This window comes from Plecotus auritus (assembly GCF_963455305.1).
Source record: "Plecotus auritus genome assembly, chromosome: 7".
NCBI lineage: Eukaryota > Metazoa > Chordata > Mammalia > Chiroptera > Vespertilionidae > Plecotus > Plecotus auritus.
In genome coordinates, this window is record NC_137774.1 from 49,081,351 (window position 1) to 49,088,378 (window position 7,028).

Here is a 7,028-nt window from a genome sequence, read left to right on the forward strand (position 1 = left end):
GGCCTCCCTCTGTGGGGCGATGGTGGGGGCCCCCCTGACCAATCGCATCGTTCCCGCCTTGGCTGGCCTGGCACCAGTGTGTGTTACAGCGTGGTGGTCCGGAAGGTCATTCTGCTGTTTGGTCATTTTGTCGATTTGCATATTATACTTTTATTATTAAAGATATTTGAAAAGATAAAATGCTAAAACTACCTGAATGAGTTTTCTGTGCTGGAAGATTTTTAGTTACAGACTCAATTTCTTTAGAAGATATAAGACTATTCACGTTTAAAATACATTTTATGACAGTTTGATAGTTTTGGTTTTATCAGGAATTTCTCATTTTCATCTAAATTGTAATATGTAGGAGAGAAACCAAGATGGCGGCATAGGTAAGCACCTAAACTGCTGCCTCGCACAACAATTTCAAAACTACAACTAAAAGACAGAACGGACACCATCCAGGACCACAGGAAAGCTGGCTGAGTGAAAATTCTACAACTAGAAGGAAAGAGAAAAGCTCACAGAGAATTGGAGGTACGGCAAAGGGTCTTTGTGCGCGCAGAGAGGAAGGGCGGCTGAGAGCCTGGCTGACTTTCTCTGGCGGAAGGGGGAAGGAAGCTCCCGACCGCACTGAACCCCAGTTCTGACTGCACTGAACCCCAGTTCCGGGCGAGCCCCTGGGGACCCACGCTCTTACGGGGGGAGTCTGGACTCTCGAGCAGAGACTCGGGAGCTGGGGAAGGGAGAGGACTGAAGGCGCGCATGTGCATGCAAGGGCTAGGCTGGCGGGAAGCCAAGACTGAGACTCCACCCCATCCAAGCTGAGCACAGAGGCTATTGCAATTTGGCAAGTCTAATCCTATAAGACTGTCTCCAGCACCGAACTTCTCCCAGCATAGACATAGCTGATCCTTACAGCCAACTGGCCTGGAGGTCAATTCTTCCCAGTGATACCAACAACAATAAAGACTTAATTACAACAAGGCTGTACACACAGTCCACAAAGTGGTGCACCAAGAGTGTCCACCTCAGGTTAACTGGGGAGGCAGACCCACTGGGCCATATTGGAAACCTAGCACACAAATCTACCTTACCAACTCAGGGAAGCAGTGAAAATGTGGTGTCAAAGAATCAGATCACAAACAAAAGAAATGGAGGAAAACAAATGACTGGATATAGAATTCAAAACCACGGTTATAAGGCTTTTCAAGAATATCCTAGAAAAGGTCAATAAATATAACGAGACCCTCGAAGATATGAAAAAGGACCAACTAGAAATTAAACATACACTGACTGAAATAAAAAATATTATACAGAGACCCAAAAACAGATTAGAGGAACACAAAAATCAAGTCAAAGAATTGAAATACAAAGAAGCAAAAAACACTCAACCGAAAAAGCAAAAAGCAAAAAAAAAAATCCAAAAAGTTGAAGATAATGTAAGAAGACTCTGGGACAACTTCAAGCATACCAACATCAGAATTATGGGGGTGCCAGAAGAAGAGAGAGAGCAAGATACTGAAAACCTATTTGAAGAAATAATCACCGAAAACTTCCCCCACCTGGTGAAAGAAATAGACTTACAAGACCAGGGAGTGCACAGAACCCCAAACAAAAGGAATCCAAAGAGGACCACACCAAGACACAACATAATTAAAATGCCAAGAGCAAAAGACAAAGAGAGAATATTAAAAGCAGCAAGAGAAAAACAGTTAATTACCTACAAGGGAGCACCCATACGACTGTCAGCTGACTTCTCAACAGAAACTATGCAGGCCAGACGGGAGTGGCAAGAAATTTTCAATGTGATGAATAGCAAGAACCTACAACCAAGATTACTCTACCCAGCAAAGCTATCATTCAGAATTGAAGGGCAGATAAAGAGCTTCACAGATAAGAAAAAGCTGAAGGAGTTCATCATCACCAAACCAGTATTATATGAAATGCTGAAAGGTATTCTTAAAGAAGAGGAAGAAGAAAAAAGTAAAGAGAAAAATTATGAACAACAAATACATATCTATCAACAAGTGAACCTAAAAATCAAGTGAATTAAAAACCTGAGGAACAGAATAATCTGGTGAATATAATAGAATCAGGGGCATAGAAAGGGAGTGGACTGATAATTCTCAGGGGGAAAGGGGTATGGGGGGTTCATGAAGAGACTGGACAAAAATCATACACCTATGGATGAGGACAGTGGGGGGGAGGTAAGGGCAGAAGGTGGGGTGGGAACTGGGTGGAGGGGAGCTATGGAGGGGAAAAGGAGAAACAATTGTAATAATCTGAATAAAGATTTATTAAAATAAAAAAATAAATTGTAATATGTATTGGCATAAAGTGTTCATATCATTTTTGTATTGTAGTTTTAACCTTTTTTATTTGCTTTTGCACTTTTATCGAAGATACTTCCAGTCTTCCGTTTTGTTTGTGTTAATTTGTTGACTTTTTCTGGACTTTTGTGATGAATCACTAATTTATTTTTAGTCTTTATTCTTTTCTGATGTATATATTTCAGGCTATGAATTTCCATCTTGAGGTCTGAGGCTGGAGCTGGGGAGAGGGGCTCATTCAGGAGTGCGGGGAATATTCCACATGGTTGGCACTACCCTTACATGGTTGTATCTGTCCTGGGTTTTGTGTTACTCAGATTGTGTTATTCACCGCTCTTCTTCTGGTACTTTCCCAGCCATGGTCAAACCAAAACACAAACAATGGTTACTGGGTCAAGAGTTTTATTGTCACCAAATTGTTTCCTTTGCATGCTGGCTAACCTGTGCAGAGCCCTGGGGGCCTTACCATTTTACAATATGTAATTGCCCTCTACTTAGAGTGCGACTTACTGGGACAGCAGAGGGACAGGAAGGAGTGGTTGGAAGAATTGGTCCAAGAACTGCCAAAAGAGATCTAAGAAGAGGTTAACAAATAATATTTTATTTACTCAGTAAACATTCCCTAATTGACTATTGGGGGCAACTAATAGTGGGTGAGTCGGTGTTGTTGGCAGAACCAGTAAGAGACAGTAAGTGTCTGTATGAAGGTTACAATCTCGTGGGGCAGGGGGGTGGGGGGGAGGGGGGTTTGACATGCTTCTGTGACTCCTATTCTTAAGAATAAAAAGGATTGTCCTTAGCTACAATATTTCAAAAGGTGACAGCTTAAGGATGCTTTGCAAGAAGGGCTGTCTCTTTTTCTGTTCCTGACATTTCATATTTTAGCTGTGTGACCAAAGGCAAATTATTAAATACTAGAGGCCCAGTATATGAAATTCATGCATGGGGGTGTGTGTCCCTTAACCCAGCCTGCACCCTCTCCAATCTGGGACATCCCTCTCACAATCTGGGACTGCTGGCTCCTAACCACTCACCTGCCTGCCTGCCTGCCTGATTGCCCCTAACCTCTTCTGCCTGCCAGCCTGATCACCCCCTAACTGCTCCCCTGCCAGCCTGATTGACACCTAACTGCTCCCCTGCTGGCCTGGTCACCCCCAACTGCCCCCCTGCTGGCCTGGTCACCCCCAACTGCCCTCCCCCACCAGCCTGGTCACCCCCAGCTGACCCCCATGCTGGCCTGGTCACCCCATGCAGCCTGCTGTTCAGTCGTTTGGTCGTCCCTTACTAACCTCCCTGCCGTCCTGGTCACCCAGGCAGCCTGCTGGTTGTTACTGTTACTGTGACAGCATCCCAGACAATTTGCATATTCCTCTTTTATTAGTATAGATCTTTATTATTTAATGTGCCCCAGTTTCTTCATCTGTAAAATGCTTTCCTTGGGCCTTAAATAACAGAGGATTTGGGGGTGAAGAGATAAGTGAGAAAATCTCTGTGATGTGTTTACCATTTGACCTGACACAACCCATGCCAGGTATTATTGTTGATAGCTCTTCAAGTGTTTCTTTGTGTTATTATAGCCTTTACATGTCCCTTCTTCTCTGTCTCTTTCTCTTTCACATAACTGACTATAACAAGGATAATAGAATTATTATCAGTGTTTCTAGAAAATTTTTTGAAAAATTGTTTTCTGGAGGCAGGAGTGATGACCACAGCACAGGGCTGCCTGAGATACCTTCCTGCCTCTGTCAGGTGGTGATGGAAGAAGAGGGTGGCTGCAGGACTGAGCGGGGCGCAGAGCACACGGCGTCATCAGCATAGGAAAAGGTGTCAGCCCCAGTGGCCACATAGGAAAGGAGAGTTTATGAAAACCCCTCTGAGCACCACTACACACAAGTCTGCCTAGAATCTCAAGATCACGGGGTTGGACTGAATGCTGCACAGTTCAAACAGGTGCTTATTTCAGCCCCAAAGGACCTGGCTGGGGAGGTTGATGCTGCCTGACCCCTGGACATCCTAACCTACCAAGGGAAGACCTTGTCAGCCACTGTGAGAATATGTAGCAGTGGTCATGTGACATTGTGAAGCCCTTCCACCCTGTTAGCATCCTGCAAAGGCAAGAAACGTGTTTTCTGAGGGCTTCAGCCTTCTCCTTTTCTCCTTGCATTATGTGGGAATAGGAGGGAACAAGTGTTGGATTGAAAAGTCTTCAATTTCAGACACATTCCTCTGTTCTCAAAAGTGCTTTTTGGTGCCAGCATAATGTTTGAAGACTGAAGCAGACTCAGCGCTCGGGTTGATGGAGTTTGAGGTTGACGAAGATGATCCCAGCTGCTGTCTTTGGTGGGGTGGCTTCAGAGGAGCATCTGCCAGAGCCAGCCAGAGCTGGGAGGCAGCACTTTCAGCATATGCACCTCCGAGCTGAAGACAGGGCTGAACTCAGCAGGGCCTTCACACGGAGGGATGTGGTTGCCTTTTCAGAATCTTTTGCATTTAAATGGAGATTTTGCAAAGCACACCAAGTTTGGAGAGACAATTGTGCATGGAGTTTTGATCAATGGACTCATTTCCGTTCTCCTAGGTGTGAAAGTGCCAGGGTCACGCTCTATCTCTTTCCCAGGAAATTAACTCTGCAGCCCCTTTATATGTTGGAGAAGTGGTTGTAGCTTTGCAGAAGTGAAAAGGCTGAGGCGGTTCCTTGCTGCTGTTGCTGTGTCCTATTTTGTAAGAGAAGGTGAAAAGACTGCTATGGAAGGCTGGGTTAGGGTTATGGTCCTAGAGCTCTCAATTCCTGAACTATGTGTTTAAAGATTCAAGTTCAGCATCAATGTTACTGTTATTGAAGAGTCTCTGAGGAAAAGGGATTGCTGCTCTTCAATGAGGAGCGACCAGCAGACCCAGCAGCCCACGTGGGGGAGTGGAGCAGGTAGGGAGGTGTTCACATGTCCACTTCACAAGTTGGCCTTAAGCTTCACACAGACTTGAAGATATTAAGTATGTGTCTAGGTTTGTAAAATTAAAAATATATTAGGAAATTTGTCATTTAGCTAAAGGTTCTACTTTTAGGATTTCAAATCTAGCTAGATTTGCATTTGGATAACACAAACCTACCTATATCTGTCTAGAATGAATTTCTCACTAAATTTATACCTAGCTAGAAGTTGGGTCATCTTTAAAATCTATCTTTTAGCAGTAAATATTCTTAGATACTGTTCTCAGTGGTTTCTGGGTCAGAGTTCTTTGTAGTATGTTACTGCTTACACCAAGATGGCATCTTGCTTACCCTTCTAATGGTACTTGTCTTTCAGATGGGTTTCCTGTTATCAGAGAAGGGCTGATGTGCAGATTTAGACTCAATTCTGTAAACTTTTGGTCTAATCCACACAGGTGTGTTGGAGATGACACCTACAAACAGCCTGTAAACAGTAGCCACTCTTATTGTTCATTCTCCCCTGTGAATGAGGTTTTCCTGAGTTTAAAGCTAATGGCCCACAGGTAAACAGGCCACTCTTTCAGATTATCAGCCAATCTGTGGGTATTCTATATGTGGAATAAATCTTGAATGCAAGGTTTCTATTTTAGTAATCCAGATTATTTTCTCCCTTGCTTGAAAATATTATGGATTTCACCTTTAAATAAATAATATATGCTTTGTAAAAAAATATAAGAAACACAAAGTATAAGGGGGAAAGTTAGGTTTTCTGTTTTTGATTTTAAAATTATGTTTGACTTTTTCCCCCTTATGTTTCACATATAAGTAATATCATGTTGTATTTGTTTTCCTCTGTCTGGTTTATTTCATTTAGCATAATTCCCTCAAGGTCTATCCTTGTTGTTGCAAATGGCAGGATTTCCTTATTTCTCATGGCTGAATAATATTCCATTGTGTATATATATGTGTTTCTGTGTGTATATGGGGGTGTGTGCATGCATACACATAAACCCCACATACACTGTTATCTTTCCATCTCATAGGTACAAACACATATATTTACACTTGGAGGTGATGAAAGGTCTGATTTTCTAGATGTCAGAAATAAAGTGGCTTCAACATGGACTTGTGGGCTGCTGTTGAGCTCATGATGGAATCCATTCCCAGTGTGCCCAGACAGCTCAGTCAGGCAGTCATTGGACATAGCTCAGCATACCCAAGAAGGGACATGGATGAAGTTGGGGAGCCCTGAAGCCACCAGCATCAGTCATGAGATTGCTTCTGAGCTGTCAAAGACTGTGTAGACATCAAACCAGAAGGATTCAGAACTGTTGCTAATCCATATTTTCATGTAAATGCAACTTTTCCCTGTGATTGTCCAGTCAAACAAGCAAGCAAACAAACAAACCTTGAAGTATCCCAGTAGAACTCCAGTGTGGAGGGAGAATAAAAATCAGATTTAAAAAAAATGTAATGTGGCCAGTTTGTGGTCTTCTTTTATTACCCAAAGATTTATCACATTCACTGTATAATTAAATCTCTGCATCTGTGGGGCACAAATGTTTTGTTTCCAACATTTATGGTTTGACATCGGAAACATCTGTGCAGGCCCAGTATGCAACATCTGGAAGACATTTCTGAGCTTTTATGACATACAGAGTGATCTTTGTTTTGGAACAAGTGTGTGGTTTCCCCCAGTAGCTCTTCCTGCTGGTAATGTCCTTCTAATTGGCATTTCACTGGGGGATTGAAAGAAGCCTGGCTTCCTGACCTCCCCTGTCTGTAAG

At 43.0% G+C, this 7,028-nt stretch overlaps 1 pseudogene across 1 annotated transcript; it reads left to right on the forward strand.

Moving 5' to 3' along the window:
• The first annotated feature begins 4,608 nt into the window (after positions 1-4,608).
• Positions 4,609-5,117, forward strand: LOC308252609 (hydroxyacyl-thioester dehydratase type 2, mitochondrial-like; annotated as a pseudogene). Its single transcript has one exon. The product of its transcript is annotated as a hydroxyacyl-thioester dehydratase type 2, mitochondrial-like (transcript).
• Positions 5,118-7,028: the final 1,911 nt, after the last annotated feature.